At 32.5% G+C, this 24650-nt stretch overlaps 2 pseudogenes; both read left to right on the plus strand.

Moving 5' to 3' along the window:
* The first annotated feature begins 335 nt into the window (after positions 1–335).
* On the plus strand, positions 336–13367 carry LOC112756893 (protein NAR1-like; annotated as a pseudogene).
* Positions 13368–17593: 4226 nt separating this feature from the next.
* Positions 17594–23616, plus strand: LOC140173129 (protein NAR1-like; annotated as a pseudogene).
* The last annotated feature ends 1034 nt before the right edge of the window (positions 23617–24650 follow it).

A 24650-nucleotide genomic window follows, 5' to 3' on the forward strand; every position in this document is an offset into this window, starting at 1 on the left:
GAGGAGTGCTCACTGGAGAATAAAAGACAGCCGAGCAATAAAGACGTTCGCGAGGAGCTGACGGCCGAACAGTTAAACAAAGGTGACGGCGAAGAGCAGAGGCTAGCAAAGATGTTCACGTTTCACGTGAGAGAGAGAGAGAGAGAGAGAGAGAGAGAGAGAGAGAGAGAGAGAGAGAGCGCAAGCTTGAAGAGAGAGAAGTCGAGCAGAGACGTCTGGGACGGCGACGAGAACAAGGTCGAGAAACCTTCATGACAACAACAACGTGCTCTGTATGACACAAAGCCGGCAGTTGACGTCACCCTCTAACCGAGGAGAGGAGTTCGACGATAACAATGGGGAAGGTGGCTGCTAGGGTTGCTGATGGTGAGTGTGAAGTGGCTGCAAGGGTTGCACCGTTTTAGGTTTGGTTCAATTGTTTTTGAGAGAAAGAAGGGGGAGGGGTGTTGTGCCATTTTAGGCTTTGTTTTTTTTTTTCTGTGTTCAAAACGATAGTATTTTATGTTGAATTTTATTAATTTAGAAGTCATTAAATTTAAATATTTAAATTTTATAGTGAATTTTTAATAATTATATTTTATATTTACTTAAATCGAATTAACCATGATTCGACTCTGGTTGGACCATTAAACCATCAAACCAGTTACTTAACCGGTTCAATGACTGGTCCAGTTTTTGCAACCATGTTACTAACCTGATAATTTTATAAATTAGATTAAATCAATTAAAAATTTTCAAAGTCTCAATATCCTCTCAATTTAAAATTGATTTAATCTAATTACATAAATTTATCAAGTTAGCAGCTAGCTAATTAGCGCAGTCTATTATATGTTGTGGTTTGTGTGATGTCATTTAGTGTATTATATTAGTGAACTTTGATGCTATGAACAATAAAAGTGATAAAAGAACTAATAATACTAATTTAAAATTTTTAGAAATTAAATTTCATTAAAAAATCTAATTTGGATTACGAAGTATTTTCAAGGATAAATTTGACCATGTATTGATGAACAAATAAATAGTGAATAGGTCATCTTCACTTCTCTCCCTATTCTTCATTTGACCAACCTAACTTAGATCCCTCTCCAATTTTCTGGGCGTGTCCCAATATTTATTTCCTGTTAAGTAACAAGTGCGAGGAGCGTCATGAATTAGTCCCACATTGAAAGAAAACAAGGAAGATTGAGGAGTTTATAAGATGAAAGACACATTAACTTGAAACCTTAAGATTTTGAGTTGGATGTGGTGTCTTCTCATTTTATGTTCTCTCACTTAATTTCTCCTCGAAGTCTCCCTGATAGTTAAAAGCTCCCAACAGCGGTCCAACAAGTGGTATCAAAGTCGATTCAGTAGTCCCTACAATAGCCCAAAAAGTGATTTCAAAGCTGATTCAGTGGTCGATAGCTCCCCACGGTGGCCCAATAGGTGATATCAGAGCTGATGATTAATCGGTCTGGTGATTTAAGAAGTATTCAAGGTGAAGCATCGAAAGTCTTCCTGGCAAAGGTGGGGCAGACGGCGTGTCATTTTATGTTCTCTCACTTGGTTCCTGCTTGAAGTCTCCCCGATAGTTAAGAGCTCCCTATAACAGTCCAACAAGTTGTATTAAAGCTGATACGGTGGTCCCTACGGTGGTCCAACATGAGATATCAGAGCTAATTCGGTGGTCGAGAACTCCCCACAGTGGCCCAACAAGTGGTATCAGAACCCATGGTTAATCAGTCTAGTGGTTTAAGGGCATGTCCCGCAGTGTAGTGTGAGGGTGTGTTGGACGAACATTCATATGGGGTGGAATCAGTTTAATAGCATGTCCCACAGTGTGGTATGGCGATATATTGGAAGAACATTCATTTGTGGTGGAAGAGGAAGAGCTAGAAAGAGGAGGAGTTGATGTGGTGGAGGAGCTAGAAAGAGGGGGAGTTGATGTGATCAATGTGGTGGCTCATACTTGTGTAAAAAATTGTTATGTAGCAAGTGTGAGGAGTGTCATGAATTAGTCCCACATTGAAAGAAAACAAGGAAGATTAAGGAGTTTATAAGATGAGAGACCCATTAACTTGACATCTTAAGGTTTTGAGTTGGATGTGGTGCCTTCTCATTTTATGTTCTCTCACTTGGTTCCTCCTTGAAGTCTCCTTGGTAGTTAAGAGCTTCACACAACGGCCTAATAAGTAGTATCATAGCAGATTTGGTGGTTCCCCAAGTGGCCCAACAAATGGTATCAGAGCCGATTCGGTGGTCGAGAGCTTCCCACGGTGGCCCAATATTTTCCTCCCAAAACCCTAACTTTTCATCATTTTCATACACCCTCTCTTTTCACTTATCATCAATCAACTTACCATGTACCACCACCTGACCTCTCTTTTTCAATTTTTCAACTACAAATTGTTAATCATAGTAGAAAGAGGCATATCGGAAAAATTCTCCGTGGCGCTTTGGATTGGGGACCTCAACGATTTCATAACACCGTCTAAGGCATACATAGTATCGCTCAAGGGCTTGAAAGCAAATGCCAACAAGCCTGATTCTGAGGTAACTTTCACAACTCACTTTTTAATACTCTTCTTGTTATAGAAAGTAAAATAAGTGTTCTTTGGTTAAAAAAAATCTTTTTGAATATTCAGCTGAAACTTTCATTATTTTTCTCTTTTGGGACTTTCTTTATATATAATTTTGGTTATTGGTATGACTGTAGATTTTAGTTGGCAGAAACAAGCAAGTTTAACTAGAGCCTGTTAAGATTTCTCTAAAGAATTGTTTGGCATTTAGATTTGTCCTCTCTTAACATTCAGCGAGTGTGAAATATTTATTATTATTATTATTATTATTATTATTATTATTATTTTTTTTTTTTTTTTTTTTTTTAGATCTTTCATGACGTTTTTATTCTGTTGCTATTAATATTATGATTGTGATATGGTTGTATTGGAATTTTGGACTACGAAATTATAGAATGATCAGATCATTTTGCATCAAGATGAAAACATTCTATGAATTATGAAATAATCGATATACAAAGACATAGTGGTTTGTTGTTGGAGATATAACCGTACCATTCATGTTTAAGAGTCTTAATCTTATAATAACTTAAGGAGACTTGGTATTTGAATTTATGTCGAAGCATTTATTCATATTGGCTCTTAAAACAGAATGCAATAAAGAGTGTATTGGATGAAACTATTTAGAAATTATTTCTAAAACATTAGTCCAAGTTGTTCTTCATATCAAAAGTAACTCATTCCAAATTTCCTAAAAAGTCAAAAATTGCAAGTCTGAGAATCGGAATATTCTTAAAAAGCCAATTATTAGAATTTTTCAATGGCTTAAGAATTTATTTATTATCTAAACAAAATCCTTAGCACCAAAAAGAATTAATTAAAATTGAAATTTATACAGAAGGATTAGAAATTAGGAGTTTAAAATAGACTTATGAAAAAAATATCACGAAGGTTCTGAAGGCCAAACATGAGAATCTGAGTTACACCAAGAGAAAATTTTATGAATGACCATCCAAGATACTAATGTCAATCGGTCATAGGGGTGGTTATTTTTTTATCATAAAAAAATAACATATTCTCCTATGTTTATATGATGGTTTATAAGGTCACTATGTAAGCTTACATAATGAGTTTGTCTGATAATATAGTGCTTGTGTGACATTTGCGGAGACAGTTATGCTGGAGAAATAAAGTTTGGATGAGTTTTTATCTAATATTAATAAAGGAAAAGTAGTGATTGTGTTTGTTTCTCCCCAGTCAAAGGCCTCCCTTGCAACTCATTTCGACATTTTTTTCCTTCAGATGATGTTTTAGATGTTTGCTTTTAGTCTATGAATTATGTTGCTAGCCCATTATTTAAACAACCATTTTGACTTCTAGCCTCCTATATTCAGTTTCTATGAATTCTAGCTTGTTTGGTTTATCTTTGTATCAGACTGCTGTTCTCTTATTCTTTTACTCCTGGTTTAAATGTGAAATATTTGCTATTACAGATTTTCAAGAAACTGACAAGATTTTTCAAATCTTCGGGAGTGATGGCAATTTTCGATACAAGTTGTAGTAGAGATTTCACCCTTATTGAATCTTGTATGGAATTCATGTCAAGGTACAAACAAAATCAACTATTTGGTGATGAGAAGAATAAGTTGAGCCTACCTATGATTGGTTCTGCATTCCCAAGTATATAAATTTAACTCTCTATTAGTTTTGGTAATGGCTACATTTAAAGTCTGGTTGTTTGATCTAATTATACTTCTAAGAATTATATAAATATTTGTGAAAAGACTAAATATTTGAGATCATTTCCTACAGGCTAAACAAAGTACCTTCTGTAAAATACTCTTATTTAAAAGGGTTAAGTACGATTTTGATCCCTATGGTTTAGGTCAAAAAAATTTTTCATCCCCAACCTTTTTTTGCATACAAAATCGTCCCTATGGTTCAATGTAGTTTTAAAATCGTCCTTCCACAAATTTCCTGCTCCGTTTTCTATTCCCCTCTTTTTCACGAATTTGGTTTGGGTTTCGAGTGATTTTGATAATTTTGGTGGTTTAGGTGAAATCTAACATTGTTATTCCATGAAATTTTGCGTTCAAAATCATCTTTGAAATTTGTTTTAAAATCGTTTCCTTAATTTTTGGACAAAAATTAATTAAGTACTAAAATAGTTAAATGTTAGAATAACAATTCAAAAAACAGGATTGTTCAACCACCCTCCTAAAGAACAGGGTTAATTTAATTTTCAGCCAAAAAGAATTTGCTGTTAGAGAATGATTTTGTGTTTTGAGACTTACCTCTCAAAAATTAGATAACATTTTAAATAATGATAAAAAAATGAACTATCTTATCCGGCATAGTTTATATCTAAGTTTTTCTTCTCTAAACTCTAAGTCCCGTATTAATACAAAAAAAATATAAATTTAATAGTTTAACTAATTTTATATTGATTATTTATTTTTGCTTACATCATTGAGACATTGACACTCATTATTATTATTATCAATAAATTTAACCTTTTTTCGAGTTAAAATATATGACAAGTATATTATTTTAAAATTTGTTAACACAATTTTATTTTCTTTCATCAAGTGTGTATTATTATACAAAAAGTACTAATTGTTACCAATAATAAAATATTTTAATATTTTTAAAAGATTAATATAATAATTATTTAATAAACTAATCCTTAACATTAAACAAACTTACTAACTCCACTAATGATCCTAGCCAACCTGTGCATGCTCTATAGAGATTCAGACCCTACTCTCCTACACACATACTTTTCAAAACTCGTGCCATACTGAGATTCCACATGTATCGCAATGTACATTGTTAGACGGCCGACACATGTCCTCTACACCTGTAGATGGAATTTGGAATCTACATAGTAGCAAACCCATTTTATTATTAGAGGTTGTTGTGCTTCGCCACCTTTGATTTGTGTCCTAAGCGTAAAGCTCTGTGTGACATGGTGTTACAATTCGACCCGGTTGGGCCATTAAACCATCAAACTAGTTACTTGACCGGTTCAGTGACTGGTCCGGTTCTCGCAGCCTTGTTGTTAACTTGATAAATTTATAAATTAGATTAAATCAATTAGAAATTGAAAATTTTCAATGTCTCAATATCCTCTCAATTTAAAATTGATTTAATCTAATTATATAAACTTATCATGTTAGCAGCTAGCTAATTAGTACGATCTAGTATATCTTGTAGTTTGTGTGGTGTCAATAGTAGTATATTGGAATTGTTATATATATTATGATGTCATTTAGTGTATTATATTAGTAAACATTGATGATATGAACACTAAAATTAATAGAAGAACTAATAATACTAATTTAAAATCTTTAAAAAATAAATTTTATTAAAAAAATCTAATTTAGATAACGAAGTATTTTTAAGGGCAAATTTAACCATATATTGAATGAACAAATGAATAGTGAATCGATCATCTTCACTTCTCTCCCTATTCTTCATTTAACCAACCTAACATAGATCTCTCTCCAACTTTTTGGGCACGTCCCAATATTTATTTCCTGTTAAGTAACAAGTGTGATGAGTGTCATGAATTAGTCCCATATTGAAAGAAAACAAGAAAGATTGAGGAGTTTATTAGATGAGAGACCCATTAACTTGACACCCTAAGATTTTGAGTTGGACGTGGTGTCTTCTCATTTTATGTTCTTTCACTTGGTTCTTCCTTGAAGTCTCTCCGGTAGTTAGGAGCTTCCAACAATGGCCCAATAAGTGGTATCAGAGCCAATTTAGTGGTCCCTATAGTAGTCCAAAAATTGGTATCAAAGCTGATTCGATGGTCGAGAGCTCCCCATGGTGGCCCACCAAGTGGTATCAGAGCCAATGATTAATTGGTCTGGTGATTTAAGAAGTATTAAGGTGAAGCATCGAAAGTCTTCTCGATAAGGGTGGTCCAGACGGTGTGTCCCCTGGTGTGGTCCGGCGGTTGATAAACCACAATTTTTTGGTTTATTTTGGATTGAATTGAGTGGATTTTGTCAACTTTTGTCACACTTATTCATATAAATTACATGTTTTTAAGATTTTTTCCTAATTTTGTGTTATGATTCAAAACACGCTTCTTTGACCTTAAAAAATGTTAATTCTTAATCCTCTCTTATTATCATTCGATGTCGTAATGCGTGTGTTAAGTGATTTCAGAGTTTATAGAACAGGAATGGCTTAGAGGATGGAAAGGAAGCATGCAATAGTGGAAGAAACACAAGAAATAAGAGAATTGAGAAGCTGGTACCGACGCGTATGCGTGACTGAAGCGTACGCGTGACCAGATGCAGCACTCGACCGACGCGTACGCATGGCTGATGCGTGCGCGTGACAAGTGGCACGTGCCTCACTTAAGGGAACACATTGGGGGCGATTTCAGAGCTCCTTCTGGCCCAGTCTGAAAATTAGAGGCTATGAGTGAAGGAGAATAAGACACCTTCCATTAGTTTAGTTTTTAGATAGTTTTTGAATTCTTGAGAGAGAAACTCTCACTTCTCTCTAGGTTTTGGTGTTTGTTGCCCATTTTCAGTTCAATCCATGAACTAAGCTCTTGTTAATTTCAGTTTTTAGTGTCCTAATTGTAGTTTATACTCCTTAATTTTTACTTAACACTCTTGCAATTTTACTTATTTTGAGTTTTAAATTTGGATCTTGTTGGAATTAATTTCTATTAATGCATTGAGTTTTCTTTCATGTCCATTGGTGTTATTTAGTTTATTATTAGCAATTATTGTTAGTGGGTAGCTTTGATTTGGATTTATTTCTTAATTTTATAATGTCTTTTTTTAGCGTACATAAGGTGTTTATGAAAATACATCTTATGATTATGGAGTAGATTTCTACTCTTGGTTTTGGAGTTGAGTATTGGAAACTCTTGAATTATCAAACTCCAATGTGGATTGGTAATTGGAAGGTGTTAGTTAGCTTGAACTTCACTAAAGCTAGTCTTTCACTAGGAGTTGACTAGGACTTGTGAACTCAAGTTAATTGTATTCACTTGACTTTCTATCATTTGTTAGAGGATAACTAAGTGAAAGCAATAGATAATTTCCATCACAATTGGTAATGATAATGAGGATAGGAACTCCAATTCTCACCCCTAGCCAAGGTCTTTATATTGATTGATTGTCATTCACCTTTACTAGTCTTAGTTTCCTAGTTTTTTCATTTTAATTTCATATCTCTTATTCATATATGCTTTTAGTTGTAGTTATCTTGATGCATGCTTGTTAGTTAGGCAATGCTTGATTGATATTTCTAGCTATCTCAATTTAATTGTTAGTTGTTTGTTGCTTTTATATACTTGTCATTTTTTACTTTTTTCGTAAGCAATCCAAACCCCAAAAGTTCCTAACCAATGATGTGCATCATGTTGCAAGTCCTAGGGAAGACGACCCGGGATTCTACTCCTGGTTATTGATTTGATTATTGTGACATTCTTGTAATTTTGATTTGAGGATAATTTGTTGGTTGGGACTATACTTTGCGACATTGAATTAGAAAAATCCTTTGGTCAATTGTTAACCGGCATTTATTCCTTATCAGCGGTGTATTGGATGAACACTCATTTGTGGTGGAAGAGAAAGAGCTAGAAAGAGGGCAAGTTAAGTGTCATGAATTAGTCCCACATTGAAGAAAAACAAGGAAGATTAAGGAGTTTATTAGATGAGAGACTCATTAACTTGACACCTTAAGGTTTTGAGTTGGATGTGGTGTCTTCTCATTTTATGTTCTCTCAGTTGGTTCCTCCTTGAAGTCTCTTCGGTAGTTAAGAGCGCCCTATAGTGGCCCAACAAGCGGTATCAGAATTGATTCGGTAGTCTCCATGGTGCCCTAACAAGTGGTATCAGAGCCAATTAGGTGGTCGAGAGCTCCCGATCATAGCATAACAAACGGTATCAGAGCCGATGGTTAATCGGTCTAGTGATTTAAGGCGTGTCTTGCAGTGGGTGTAAGGGTGTGTTGGACAAACACTCATATGTGGCAGAATCGGTTTAATGGCGTGTCCCACAGTGTGGTGTGACGGTATGCTGGACGAATACTCATTTGTGGTGGAAGAGGAACAATTCATGTGGTGGATGAGCTAGAAAGAAGGGGAGTTTATGTGCCCAATGTGGTGACTCACACTTGTGGAAAAAATTGTTATGTAGCAAGTGTGAGGAGTGTCATGAATTAGTCCCACATTGAAAGAAAACAGGAAAGATTAAGGATTTTATAAGATGAGAGACCCATTAATTTGACACCTTATGTTTTTGAGTTGGATGTGGTGTCTTCTCATTTTATGTTCTCTCACTTAGTTCCTCCTCGAAGTTTCTTTGGCAGTTAAGAGCTTCCCACAACGGCCCAATAATTGGTATCAGAGCTGATTCGATGGTCTCTCAAATAGCCCAACAAGTGGTATCAGAGCCAATTCAGTGGTCGAGAGCTCTCCACGGTGGCCCAACATTTTCCTCCCAAAACCTTAACTTTTCATCCTTTTCATACACCGTCTCTTCTCTTATCATCAATAAACTTACAGCGTACTGCCACCTGATCTCTCTTTTTCAGCTTTCCCAAGTACAAATTGTTAATCATAGTAAAAAGAGGCATGTCGAAAAAATTCTCCACAGCACTTCGGATTGGGAACCTCAACGATTTCATAACGTTGTCTCAGGCATGCATAGTATCACTGAAGAGCTTAAAAGCAAACACCAACAAGCCCGATTCTGAGGTAACTTCCACAACTCATTTTTGAATCCTTGATGCACCACTATTTCGTGGTACATTTTATGCTAAATTTGAGTGAATTTCATCCATTATTTCCATATTTATTCAATGAAATAGCATGGTTTTATAACTTTCTCCTAAATTGTGCTTAAGAGTGAAAACATGCTTTTTAAGCCTTAAATTAGCTAATTTTAATTCACCTTTGATTCTACTAGATGCCTTGATGTGTTTGTTAGTGATTTCAAGTTAAAAAGGCTAGGAATGGATCAAAGGAATGAAGAGAAAAGCATGCAAAGTGGAAAAATTATGAAAAAGCAAGGATTTGGGATGCATTCATCGGCGCTCACGCGTGGCAGATGCGCACGGATGGCAGACGCGCATGCGTGGATATGAAGTCGCATGGCGACACGTACGCATGGATAGTAAAAATGTCAATCGACGCGTACGCGTGACCCATGCGTACGCGTCGATGCTTGCACGTGACCTCATTAAAGTGAAAACGTTGGGGGCGATTTCTGAGCTTCTCAGGCCCAGATCCAACTCATTTCTGATCCTATTACATGCAGAAATCAAGAGGAGTCAAGGGGGGGGACACATAATTGAGTTTTCAACATGCTTTAGTTAGTTTCTAGAGAGAGAAGCTCTCTTTTCTCTCTAGAATTAGGTTAGATGTAGATTAGGATTTCTTAGATCTAGGTTTAATTCATGCTTTGATTTACTTTTCCTTTGTAATTCCTTGTTCCTCTACCTTTGCTTTCTTAGTTTAGTATTTTATTTCTTGTAATTGCTTACTTTTAGATTGATGCACTCTTGTTTCTTCTACCTTCCTTTAATGCAATTTATGTTTGATGTTCTTTTATTGTTCAATTGCTTTGTTGTTATTGTTTTCTTGCTTTGAGTAGTTGTAGATTTATATTTCTTGCAATTTTACCTTTGTTTCCCTTTATGCTTTCCAAGTGTTTGATAAAATGCTTGGAAGGATGTTAGAGTATATTTTTGAGTTGTTGGCTTGGGATGGTAATTTAGATGAAATTGAGTTGCTAATGTCCAAGTGTTGATAATTGGTGTCCATTGACTCTAGCCTTCCCTAAAGTAATTAGTGAGAAGGTTACGACTTATGGATTAGGATTGATGTAGCTCATTTGACTTTCCTTCACTTGTTAGAGGATGATTTAATGGGATTGATCCTTGCAATTATCATGTTGTGGTTAGTGACAAGGATAAAGATCCTTGACCATCATTCCTTGCCAAGACCTTTTTATCATTTGAGTTTTCATTTACTCTCTTGCAATTTATCTTTCATGTCCTTTATTCAAAAACCCCAAAATATACTTGACCATAACCAATAACGAGAACACTTCCCTGCAATTCCTTTGAGAGTCGATCCGAGGTTTGAATACTTCGGTTATTATTTTTTTTGGGGTTTGTTACTTGTGACAACCAATTTTTTGTATGGGGATTGTTTGTTGGTTTAGAAACTATACTTGCAACAAAAGTTTATTTGTGAAATTCTAAACCATACGAAAAATCCTTTCATCAATCCTCTTCTCGTTATAGAAAGTAAAATAAGTGTTCTTTTGTTAAAAAAAATATATTTTTGTATATTCAGCTGAAACTTTTATTATTTTTCTATTTTGGGTCTTTATTTATATATAATTTTGGTTATTGGTGTGACCGTAAATTTTAGTTGGCAAAAACAAGTAAGTTCAGTCAGAGCCTATTAAGATTTCTCCAAAGAATTGTTTGGCAAGCAGGTTTTTCCTCTCTTAACATTCAACGAGTGTGAAATGATCTATTATTATTATTATTATTATTATTATTATTATTATTATTATTTTTTTTTTTTTTCGAGAACTTTCCTGACATTTTTGTTCGGTTTATAGTAATATTATGATCGTTATATGGTTGCATTGGAATTTTAGACTACGAGATTATAGAATAATCAGATCACTTTGCATCAAGATGAAAATATTCTATGAATTGTGAGAGAACTGATATACAAAGACATAGTATTTTGTTGTTGCAAATATAACTGTCCCATGCATGCTTAAGAGTCTTAATCTTATAATAGTTTAAGGAGCCTTGGTATTTGAATTTATGTCAAAGTATTTATTCATGTTGGCTCTTAGAACAGACTGCAATAAAGAGTGTATTGGATGAAACTATTTAGAAATTACTTCTGAGACACTAGTCCAAGTTGTTCTTCATATAAAAAATAACTCCTTCCAAATTTCCTAAAAAGTCGAAAATTGTAAGTCTGATAATCGGAGCATTCTTAAAAACCCAATGATCAGAATTATCCAATGCCTTAACAATTTATTTATTATCCAAACAAAATCCTTAGTACCATAAAGAAAACTTTGATCTTCCATAAAGAATTAATTAAAGCTGAAATTTACATAGAAGAATTAGATATTAAAAATTTAAAATTAACTTATGAAAAAATATCTTGAAGCTTCTGAAGGCCAAACATGAAAATTTGGGTTACACCAAGAGAAAGTTTTATGAATGACCATCCAAGATACTAATGTCAATAGGTCACAGGTATGGTTATTTTTTATCTTAAAAAAAATATATTCCCCTATGTTTATGGGATGGTTTATAAGGTCACTATGTAAGCTTATATAATGACTTTGCTTGATAATACAGTGGCTGTGTGACGTTTGCAAAGATAGTTATGTTGGGGAAATAAAGTTTGAATGAGTTTTTATCTAATATTAATAAAAAAAAACAGTGATTGTGTCAATTTTTTCCTAGTCAAGGACCTCCTTTGCCGCTCATTTCAACATTTTTCCCTTCAGATGATGCTTTAAATATTCACTTTTAGTCTATGAATTATGTGGTTAGGCTATTATTTAAACCACCATTTTAAATTCTAGCATCCTATATTCAGTTTCTATGAATTCTAACTTGTTTGGTTTATCTTTGTATCAGACTGCTATTCTCTTATTCTTTTATTCCTGATTTAAATGTGAAATATTTGTTATTACAGATTTTCAAGAAGCTGACAAGATTTTTTTAGATCATCGGTAGTGATGATAATTTTCAATATAAGTTGTAGTAGAGATTTTATCCTTATTGAATCTTGTATAAAATTCATGTCAAGGTACAAACAGAATCAACTGTTTGATGATGAGAAGAATAAGTTAAGCCTACCTACGATTTCTTCTGCATGCCCAGGTATATAAATAATTCTCTATTAGTTTTGGTAACGACTACATTTAAGGTCTGGTTGTTTAATCTAATTATACTTCTAAGAATTATATAAATATATGTGAAAAGCCTAAAAATTTGAGAGCATTTTCTACAGGCTAAACAAAATACCTTCTGTAAAATATTCTTATTGAAAACTTTATCATAAAAAAACACTCATTTTTCTTAACTCAACCAAATGCATTTGAAAATTACCTTTCAAACACATACACCTAGATGCTGGACAAAACGATATATAATTGTGCTTTGTGAAAGTACTTGGCTTATATTTAATATTTTCTGGAGAAGTGTTGAAGAAATATTAGATTTGCAATCGTTTTGATACTGAATATGGAAATAGAAACTTTAACTGGAATCTTAAGTTATTAATTCTGTAAATTTTTTTGTGTTTTGATCACAAAATAAATAAAAAAATGGCTTCTTTCTTTAATTATTAATGACTTTGTGGTATTATATTTGGAGGTTGAGATAAGGAAGAGGAACTGAAAAATTTACTTTCAAAATATTTAGAATAGGTATAATAAGAGTTCAAGTTGGTGGGAGAAATGCTAACTGATTGTTGGGATGTGAACATATGTTTTCATGTTGAATATACTATGCAGAGAAGCAACTTAGATTGTTTATTTTACCAAATATTTCAAAAATAAAAAGTCTACAACAAATAATTGGAGCCATCATAAAATACTATCTATACCAAGATATAAGACTTAAATAAGGTGTTCACTTAATATAATAAAATTTTTAGTGATGAAAAAGTCTTTTATTATTTCTATATAATATATGATGGCTTAAAATTTTTTTTGTCACGCTGAAAGGAATAAGAATCTATATTTTCCATTTATCTATGAAGTAAAATGCTTGAAAAATTTTTAACAGGCCAAAAAAATTTATCACGTCACTATTATGCTTTATTATGATAAAAGTTAAATAGTCATTTTTAATCATAAATAATTTAGATGCAGATAAAATTAATCATAAAAAATTAAAATTAAAGTTATATATATAATGATTTTTATTTGATAAAAATATCTAATTGTTACTTTTTTTTTTTTATTAATTTCATTGAAAAAAAATTAAAATACCCAGTCTATCTTATTATCTTTAAGGGTTAACCACAAAAAACGTCCCTAAATTATTCAGACGCTGACAAAAATGTATCCGAATTTTACTATCAACTAAAATGTCTTTAAATAATTTTAAAACGTGACAAAAATGTCCAATGACAAATATATATTTTCAAAAAATGCCTTATTGATTGAATTTTGATGTGATTTTTTGCAAGCATAATTAAAAAAGTGAGATATTATTATTATTAAAATTTGGTGACTTTTTTCCATGTATATATATTTTTTTATTTTTTAAAAATATTTTTAGTTGTTACCAAAAAAATTACAAAAAAAATATATACTTAACAAAAAGTCACCAAATTTTAAGGATAATAATATCTCATTTTTTTTAATTATGCTTGCAAAATAATGTATCAAAATTCAATCCCTAATATATTTTTTGAGAAATACATATTTAATGTTAGATAATCTTACAAAAAAACTAACATTAAATATGTATTTCTCACAAAATACGTTAGAGAGTGAATTTTGATATGATTTTTTGCAAGCATTATTAAAAAATGAGATATTATTATTTTTAAAATTTAGTAATTTTTTATTAAGTATATATTATTTTGTGATTTTTTAAAAATATTATTGGTTATTAATAAAAAAATATAAAAAATATATATATATACTTAACGAAAAATTACCAAATTTTAAGTATAATAAATTAATAATATTTTATTTTTATAATCATGTTTATAAAAAATTGATCAAAATTCAATCTCTAAAAATTTTTTTAAAAATATATATTTACTATTAAATATTTTATTATATTTTTAAATTATTTAAAAATATTTCTATAGTAAAATTTAAATATATTTTTGTCCATATTTAAATAATTCAAGGATATTTTTTGTGGTTAACTCTATCTTCAATCTTTCTTCTTATGCCTCTAAAACTACCATTGTTAACCACCATGAGAAAAATAAGTTTACACATGTGAACTACCGCTGACATTAAACCAGGCGTGCGCACACACACAAGAACCATCGCTGTGGACATTAAAAAGGCTGAAAACACAGCTCGAACCAACGGCAACAACTTCACATACACGCGACCTTGAACCAGCATCGCTGCCAACATTGAACCACAGCAGCGGCTACACACACAAAAGAGAGGAAAGATCTAAGAAGGAAAACGGTTAAGGAGGAAGAAGGCGTCGCCAGCGAGGATTAACGGACAGCGTTGTTTGCAACTCAAGTGTAACAATCCAAAAATAATAATCAAAGAAGAGACAATAGCATCATCTAAAAAGAACAAAATAAGAATTGAAGGATAAAATATATGATTCACATTCAGCAAACAATAACAAGAATAAGAACTAACCCCAGGGACGAAAGGTGAAGAGGGAGGCGGTGTATCGAAGGAGCGATGCGAGATATTTGATTTGCTTTAGCAGAAAAGTGAAATCCTAGATTTTCTATTCCCAACTCACCAAGAACCCAAAATTCAAACAATTCCCCCTCTCCCCTCTCCCCACTCCCTCCCTGTTCTAAGCCTAGTTCTTCGACAAAAAACATACACAATGAGAAGGCCACTCATCTGCATGCACTGGCCGATGTCTTCCTCGTCGCCAACATTGTTATGGACTTCGGAGAAGACCTGAGAGTACAACGGCCGTCGGGAAAGGCGGCTCGATATCGGAGATGACGGCGAGGCACTGGGACACCGATGGTCGACGGACAGCGGGAGACTGTGGCTTTGGAACCCGCAGATCTGGAGCCTTGGGGAACAGGGAGCACTGCGGCACTGGCTTTGAGGTTTGTGCGAGACTCTTTGGCATGGATATGATTTTTTTTTTCAGGTGCGTGACAAGGGTGATGTAAGAAAGACATAGAAGAGTTTGAAATCTTGAAGACAAGGATAATTTGGATATTTTAATTTATTTTTTAATATAATTAATAAAAAATTAATAATTAAATATTTTTGTAAATAAAATTTATTTTTTATAGATATAATTTTAATTTTAATTATTTTATAGTTAGTTTTCTTAATGTCTAAATCATTCTTTGTTAGAAATTTGTTTTTTAATGTATTAAGTATTAACACATCTCAGTAATTATTATGGGCCTCAAATACTGGAAGGCTTACTTGTAGGCCCAATATTAATGGGCCGAATAAACAAAACTAAAACCGTGGAAACGTGAAATATTTTATGCCACTAACTTAAGGCCTAAAGATCGTGACCAAAAAAGAATAAGGCCAATGACGAAAAAAAATATTTTGAGTAAATTACTTCGAAGTCCCAAGCTCTAATTAACCAAAAAAAAAAAAATATTGCTTAGACAAATGCATGTAGGAATGGCAATGAGTTTTTAACTTTTTATGTGAGTGGAGATTTTTCTCCCACCCTCCGTCTTTAGTAAAATGTCCTCGTCTTCGCTATATTTTTATATTTTTGTCACGCGTCTTCGTTTATTTCTCTCCGCAAAATGAGGCAGATACTTACATGCAATGAAAATGAAGATAATATAATAACTAAAAATTAATTTTAATTTAACAATAATTATATAAAAATATTATTTAATTATTAATTTTAAAATCATTTTAAAAATATATACTTTAATTAAAAAATTAGAGATAACTAAATTAATTTTTTTATTCATAAAATAAAATTTAAAATTTAATTATTTAAATTAAAATATATAAATTTTTTATTATTTTTTAATTATTAAAACTTTAAATTATAAATAAAAAATATCCAACTAATATAAAAATATCTGAAAATAAAATTTTGAGAATAAATAAAATGAATCATAAATAATTTATTATTTAATTTCTAAAAGATTCGGTGTCTTAGGTATCCATTGATATTATTAAGTTCAACCAAATATTAAATCAAACACAAATTTAACATATAATGACATACACATAAAATTTTAAACATATAAATTAAAATAAAATGAATTAAAATTACTTACACATCTCATATGTATAAGCACATTTAAGTAAATTTTTTTTCATGAAAATTTTGTGCGACGAGTACCTCAATTTCCGTTCTCGTTTCTATTTATTCGCGAGACGAGTTCACATTCCGTGGAAATTTTGCAGATTTTTATTAGACTCTATCGCAAATAATTTTCGCTGAGTATGGATTTTCTTGCCATCCCTAAATGCATGTGATAATTATTAATAAATAAATAAGAAAGTATAAGTATCTAATTTGAAAAAATAATGTTAGAGAACTAATACTATAATAGCTAATTTCAGTCAATATTATAACAAGTTATTAAATAAGTCTCATACGAAGTCCATTAAAAATTAGCTTTTGTTAAATTTAGATTTGGAATATTTTTTCTAATTGAATTTTAGATGTTCTTATTTTTAAAAATTTTAGAGCATCTCAAATACTAGTTTTAATTTCATTCTATTTTGGGTCCTACAAAAAGATTTATGGAATCATATATCATAAATAGTGATTTAAAACTAAAAGTGGAATTTGCTTTTCTGATGATTAGTATTAGTTTAATTAGAATTTTATATTATTTTTAATTATTTCATCAACATAATTATATGAATGGTAAAATTTTATTAGTTTTTTATTAAAATGATACGATATCTTTAAGGTGATACCGGTTTCATTTTATAAATCAAATTTAATACAAATTTTAATTTTAAATTAATTTATTTTTTAAAAATATAAAAAATAATACTCTAAAAATACTCCTTCAAAAATATCCTTATATAATTTTTTCTTATATTAAATATCAATTGAAATGCTAGTTTTACAATATTAGCTCGCAAGACTTTCTCGAATTAAAAATCTTAAAAGGATGAAGTGAATGTTCACGTGCTCACTCAAAATTGGAAAAAAAAAAAAAAGAAGTGATGCCAATACAGTTATGTGCTAAAACACAAATATATACTTTATCTAAGCAACTTTTTTCTTTTGTCTTTTTCTTATTTTTCTAACATTATTTATTTATTAATAATATTATATTATTAATAAAATTTATTATTTTTAATTAATATTTAATTAATTCTAAATATTAAAATTAACTTTTAAATTAAAACAATATAAAAATAAGATATTAATCTAAAATGATAAAGAATGTTAACGAAAAGTGTTAGTGTCTAACTTTTCTTTTTATTTATTTGTTTATTTGTTTAATAATATAGTATAAAACTATAGGAACTATAAATTGGACATTGACTACTCGTTATGGTTCTAGATTGAAAGATTGGGATAGACTCTTCAAACTAAAATCTAATACCTATAACATTTGAAACGTCCTCTAAGCTTAGGTGAACTTTTTTGTCACTTTTTCCCTGTCCTTAATGTAACTTTTTGGTAGTATGAAATTATGATTAAAAAATTTGACGCTGCTAGAGATGACTTTGTTATTCAATTGGAGTCCTATCCTAAAAGAAATGGGAATAGAGATAGACAGAGGTTAATTTTGTACCGATTACAGGAGAAGTTTTGGAATTGATTTAGATGAGTACTTTTCATGCATCTTTTTAGTTTTATGAATTTATTCACTTCTATCAAATAGTTTGTGAATAATTTTGTATTTTTGCAGTTAAAAGAAGTTAATTTTCAAAGCTCAGAAGATCTCTTTTGGATAGACAATAAAAAATTAAAAATTGCTTTTATTTTTTAGTTTCTTCTATTTGTAAAATAGTTTAAATATGATGCATTTTTATGCAAGTTGACAAATATTAATCGAAAAAATTATTTTTTATGGGATCCGTAAGAGATTTGGAAGTTATGCAGAAATAATTTTTTGATATGCCGCTAAAATTTTTTTCCAAAGATAGATAACCCTCTAAACTTTAAAAATATACAGAATTCAGATTTTAGAAAGTTACACTTGAGGCAAGTTCTTGTGTAAATTTTTTTATAGCTTTTTTTATGCTCGAGTATATGAAGGTTGTCAAAATATTTAAGATATTGCATATTCATGTATAATAACAATATATGGAATATATATCAATATCTTCATATAGTGATATAAATTGCTTTCTATTGTCTATGCAGGTGGAGGAAAAACTAGCGTTGAAATTTGCTCTTTGTTATGATTTTTAGAACTTGTAAAATATTGTCAAAAAACTTAAAACTGGTAGATGTGACTATCATTTTCTGGAGATCATGGCATGTCCTTCACGTATTGTATTTTTTCTTTCCATCTCCAATGTTTTTTTTTATAGAGCTTTTATTTATATGTTGATTTAACATATTACTGATTTTAAGCAGATTACTTGAATGACGGAGGTTAAATTAAACCAAAGAAAGGACAATCTTTCAAAGAATTGAGTTAATTGTTAGAAACTATTTACATGGAAAATGTAAGAACTGTTGCAAATTTGTCATTAGTTTTCATGAATGATATAATTGTGGAGTATTGTAATTTAAGTTTGTTTTGCATTTATCTTCTTACAACATTTCTAAATCAGTGAAAGACTAAATTTCTATATATGTTAGGTTCGTGTAGCGGAATAGTTCGATAATGTAAGACCCAAAACCTTTGAAAAAGGGCTATCATTAGCTAATTTCAAATTCAGTGTTTCTGTAGCTTTAATTTCAGAAATTTCTTTATTAAAGAAAATTAAAGCGAGTTTTGATTTATTGAATTTGAGATAAGTTATGATTATTATCCAATTTGATAATTATTGGATTATTTGCTATAATTATATTATAAAGTTGATAGTTGTGAAATAATAAGGATTTTTATATGATTTGGATTAAATAATTAATATTTTGAATATTAATACTGTTACTTTGGAAAATAAAGGGTTTAATTATATTATTTCTAATTATTTTGATTTGGGCATTTTATGGAAAATAATTTGTACAATTGATGATCAAATAGTATTTTTCTATATGTAATTAGTATGGAATTTAATTTGGATTTCAATTACTATATTACCCCATAATTTTATTAAAAAATTACCTAAACTACCCCTAACCCTAAAAACCCTAACCCAGTTAACCTTTCCCTCTAACCCTACAGCCACAAAACCCTCCCCCAACAACCAGCAGCAGCAACGCTGCAATGGAAAAGGAAAACAGAGGCAAAATCAGGGATAGGGGAAGAAGGGAGAAGCAGGGAAGGGAGATCCGAGAGGGGAGGAGGGCGACGCAGCCGCCGAGCCCGTCACTGTGCCGATTCGTCGCGCGAGGAGCTCGTGCCGTCGCCGATCATCCTTGTGCAGCATCAGAGGCAGAACCGCGACCTGAAGAGAGTGCGAGCCATAACCACCGATGGAGAAGGAGGAGCGAGCGCGGAGAAGGTGAAGTCGCCGCTGTCGCCGGCACCTCCAGCCCGCGTCACCGCCGAACGCGCCGTGACCTCTGCCGTCGCCAGTCTGGTTTGCTCTGCCGTCGTGCCGTTGAGGAGAAGGCCGTCCAGACACACCGAACAGGAGAGACAGAGAGATCTGAGGCTGAGCTGGGGTTCAACCACCATGCCCAGCCGTGCTTGCGTCGCCGGCGCCGCCTCGGTTGGAACTGTCGCCGTCAAAAAGGGGTCAGGACGCCGGAGGTGTCACTGCGGGAGAAGAAAGTTGCATCTCTGTGATTCTGACCCCTAGGGATGGTTCTGTGACTTCCGGGACCACCGCTGGAGCTCCGGGCTGAGCTTCTGCCACTTGAGACACTGCTGCCGTCGCCGGAAAAGTATGCCGGTAAGGGTTTCGAACTTGGTTTTCGTTTCTTGTGGGATTATGGGAGTTTTATTGTCGCGGCATGTTGGTTTCAGTCACTATCGCCGGAGTCCGGTCGCCGCTGCTGCTTGAGGTGGCTGCCGGGGCTACCGCCAAACCGGTTCAGAGGCCGTTGCTATTTTTGTTTTCGTATTACAGTAAGTATTTTACGTTTCGAAAACCTCCGCGTTAATGTCCTGTTATGTATATTAAGGTCTTTGCGGTATTAATGTGTTAGGAGTTAGAATCCGGTTTGCTTATGCCGCTTGTAGCTGTTTCTGCTTTTGAGAGAGCAAGCAGAGCCAAGGTTTTGATTGCCGGTGATTTCGGGCCGAGCAAAAGGGAGTCAGTTAACGAGTTTGGGATGTAGTTTCAACGTGTTGAGGTAGGGGCGCTTTCCAAAAACTATATTTTGTGTATTGGAATTATTACATATGGATACTGGTGCGAGATATTGTGTATTTGGTGATTGTATCTGCCTTATGTATTATTTGATTGACTCGAATGACTATGGATGTTGGTTTGGTTGAATTGTTGTGCGGCTTTCTGAAATGTAATGTCTGAAGTTGATTCTTTAAAGATTTGAGATATGAGTTTAATCCGTTGAGGATTGGTTTGAATTGATTCAATTATTTTGATGATGTGAAAGATAGAATACTCTTGAAATTCAGCCTAGGTTGCTTAAATTGATTTGGTTTTGATAAATGATTTAATGCTGAACCGATTCTTTAAAGCTTTGGAAAGGAGTTGATTCAGTTGATATTGGTGTGATTTTGAAACGGTTTTCTTGAGATATGCCAATGAGGCGACTGTTGGATTTAGCTTGATTTTGAATTGATTTTGGATTCTGGACTGTTGAAAAGGATTGTGGAACGGTTTAGTGGGGACCCGAACCGGGTGGCAAAGTCCAAGTTTTAGGGGGGGTGCTGCCGAAATTTCTATAAAATCTGAGTCTTTATTGAATGTTGTCTGGAAAAATGATGAGTTAAAGACTTCTACTATTTTACTTGAATTATCAAGAAAAGAATGATTCATGCTTTTGAAATGAATTATTAAAGAGGAAATTGTGATTCAGTCTTGCTTCTTAAGAAAGGCATTGTATCTCTTTCAGAAAAAAATTATTTAGATGAGACTTGTGTTTTAAAGCTGTTTGGATGTGAAAAGGGTTTATGCCTTTGAATTTGACTTGGGGGTTTTAATTAAAGAAGTTTCAATGACTTTGAAAGAACCTGAGTGTCTATTGACAAGTTTCATTTTGAAATGTTTTGAGAAAGGTTTTAAGTACTCTTTGAATTTTGAATTCTTGCAAGACTAAAACAATTTTTAACAGTTGAAACGTTTTAGAATTTGTCATGGGGGTTAAAGCTGGTTTTGCCTAAGTAAAGGAAACGGCTTTGAAGGAAGTAAATGATTACGTGACTCGGTTTGGCTTAGATCTTATTTTATTACTCAAATCGGAAAGCCAAGGTTTTAATGATTTTAAATGAATTTGGCGAAATGAGTTATGCTATTCTCCCCTAAGGACTTGGGACTCTGCCGAGGAACTTTTGTTACAAAAATCCCATTGTTGGATGGGTGATTTTGAATGATTCAAAAGGAATCTTTAACTTTCCATGGTTTTGGAAGTTTTGGAAAGAGGAAGCCGAGAGTGGCTTATTTCAAAAAGGAAATTTTCCTTGAGTAAAATTGGCTTATGAGCCTGAGATAATTTGAGAAATGAGATCTTTAAAGCCAAGGCTGAAAAGAGTTGAAACTTGATTTCAAAGTGAAATGAATTGAGAAAATGATTTATGGCTTAAATGCCGATTTCATGAATTTGATGATTTTGAATGTGGAAGTGCTGTTTTATTATGAGCCGGAATGGCTATGTATGATTATGAATATTGACTGGTTCTGGATTGAACCGTGAGCCGGAATGGCTGTGTGTGATTATCAATATTGGCTGGTTCTGGACTGAACTGTAAGCCGGATGGCTGAGATGGATGTTGATCCATGGATGAGAATGAATACATGTATATGCTGAATTATTGATAATTGTGATTTTTGCACTTCCACTATTGGAGATGAGGGTTTCCCTGGGTAGTAGCAATGACTAGCCACCATGTGCTCCAGGTTGAGACTCGAAGCTCTGTTAACCCAATGTCGTAAGTGTGGCCGGGCACTGTGAAAGGCCCGGATGAGCTCTCCCCCATAAATATTCACCAGTGATGGTGATGGATAAATATTCACCAGTGAGGGTGATGGATATGGATCATGATTATGATCAAGTTTATGATGAGTATAACTCGAGTTGGGGATGCACGACAGAGGGACAGTCCAATGGTTAGCTACCAGGACTTGTCGGGTTGGCTCTATAACCGACAGATGATATCATCAGCCACTAGGGACAGGCATGCATCATATGCAATTGTGTGACATTGGTTGGGTGTGCATATTATACTTGGTTTGCCTATGTGATTAATTGCTAACTGTTCTACTTGTAATAACTGTTTGTTTGTGCTTGAACTTCCTATCTGTGTTTACATCTGGAACTCTGTTGGATTGTGGTGATTGGTTGTTGGTTGGATTGTTTGGGCCTAGGGCCGTGGTTGGAAAGAGATGAACTGACGGTTGATTTCGGTTTTGTGTTTCTGGTTTGGAATAAAATTATGAAAGGCTATTTTGGTTCCGCATAGATAAACCGTTTTGAAAGGCTTTTGAGTTTTGAGAATTGAACGGTTCTTCTTTCCGAAAAGATTTCTGACTTTACTTTTATTGTAAACCGTTGTTTTTGAAAAGAGGCATAAGACGGTTATGAATCACTGGTGCGGTTATCTTCATGTATCCTATTACAGTAATTCCCAAAAACCCTCTACTGAGAACCCTTTCGAGGATGATGTTCTCTCCCCCCTACATTTTTCCCCTTTCAGGATATGGGCGCAGAAGTTACGAAGAGCTTATTTAATTGTTGTTGTGATGCCCTGTATCGTTTTAGTTATAGTTTATTGTACCCTCGCCTTTATCTTGATATATTCTGTAAGAGGGATAGGAAATTGTATTGGATTATGCTTGTAATAATATTTATATATATGTATGTATATATATATATATGTATGTACTCTTTATGAGTTTCTGTAAGTTGTATGGATGTACGTTGTATATCAAAAGTATTTTTGGGAGCGGTATTGCGGTTTAAAATTTCAAACAGGCTCATATTTTAATATTAATTAGTATAAGTGTCGTCGTAATATCCGAGCTATCAGAGTTGCGCAGCCGAAAGCGTTGTCTTTGGTAGTCAGGGTGTTACAGATAACCCCGTCTTAAGAGGCTTATATGAGAAATGGCTCGAGCAGCTTGGCTTCGATAAAGCCAAGAGATACTTTCACACGCAGTACCATCCCATCGAGAAAAATATTACTTTTCAATTGCATAATTGGTGAGAAAATTTTAGAAGTGAAGTTTGAATAGAAATGGAATTAAAAGGAACAGAACCTTTTTTTCAGTATTTTTTTCAATTAATTTTGTAGTATCTGAATGGCCATCATCATTCAATTTTAGTAGAAGGCAGATTTTTTTTTTATGTAAATATAATTTACATCCTCTATATTTATACCAACCCTAGTTAGCACCAGTAAATCTTGTATTGTATACTCTTTTTCATATTAAGTCTTAAGTCTTAATCCAATTAGATTGCAAATGAAAAAATCACTCAAATATTTGTTTAGTTTTTTTCTTGGAACCACTATTATTTGTGGGATATAAATTTGTTAATAATTTCAATGTGTAGATAACTAAACATACTGCTTTGTATGTTATTCCAACACTTTTTACGGTTTATTCCATGTATTAACTTATAATGACAGTTGAGTTTAGTGACATTGAAATGAAAGTAACTTTTTTTAGTGTTGATTTTTTATCGTTGTGTTTATATAAAGGTGATGAATTTTATTTAAATGTGGAAAGTAAGAAACTAAGTAAATCTTGACTATAGAGTCGAATAAGAGGCTATGGGTCTTATGTTACTCTTTGTTGTAAGCTTCTTTAATTGATGTGTATAAAATTTTATTAAATTTAAACTGTTTTTAAATAGAGATAATCTTTTTTTATATTTTAATATTCACTAATTTGATAAAAAAATTTACTATGATGTTAAAATTATTTGCAACTATACGTATATAAAAAAAAACAAAAAATCAGATTTACATTAGAATATAAATTATATATTAAAAATAAATTAAATATATATATAATAATTAATTTAGTAGATAATTTTTTGTGTACACATAATATTTTTTATTAATTTGTGATAAAAAAAAATTGCATAGATAAACTTTTGATTCCCGTAATAGACACATGATATTTACCTACTAAATTATACGGACACATGATAAAAAAATGCATAAATAAGTTTTTGGTACACATAATATTTTTTGTTAAATATAAATACCATAAGATAGAACACTAAAATATACGA

The sequence above is a fragment of the Arachis hypogaea genome, chromosome 16 (genome assembly GCF_003086295.3).
Source record: "Arachis hypogaea cultivar Tifrunner chromosome 16, arahy.Tifrunner.gnm2.J5K5, whole genome shotgun sequence".
In the NCBI taxonomy this organism is placed as follows: Eukaryota; Viridiplantae; Streptophyta; class Magnoliopsida; order Fabales; family Fabaceae; genus Arachis; species Arachis hypogaea.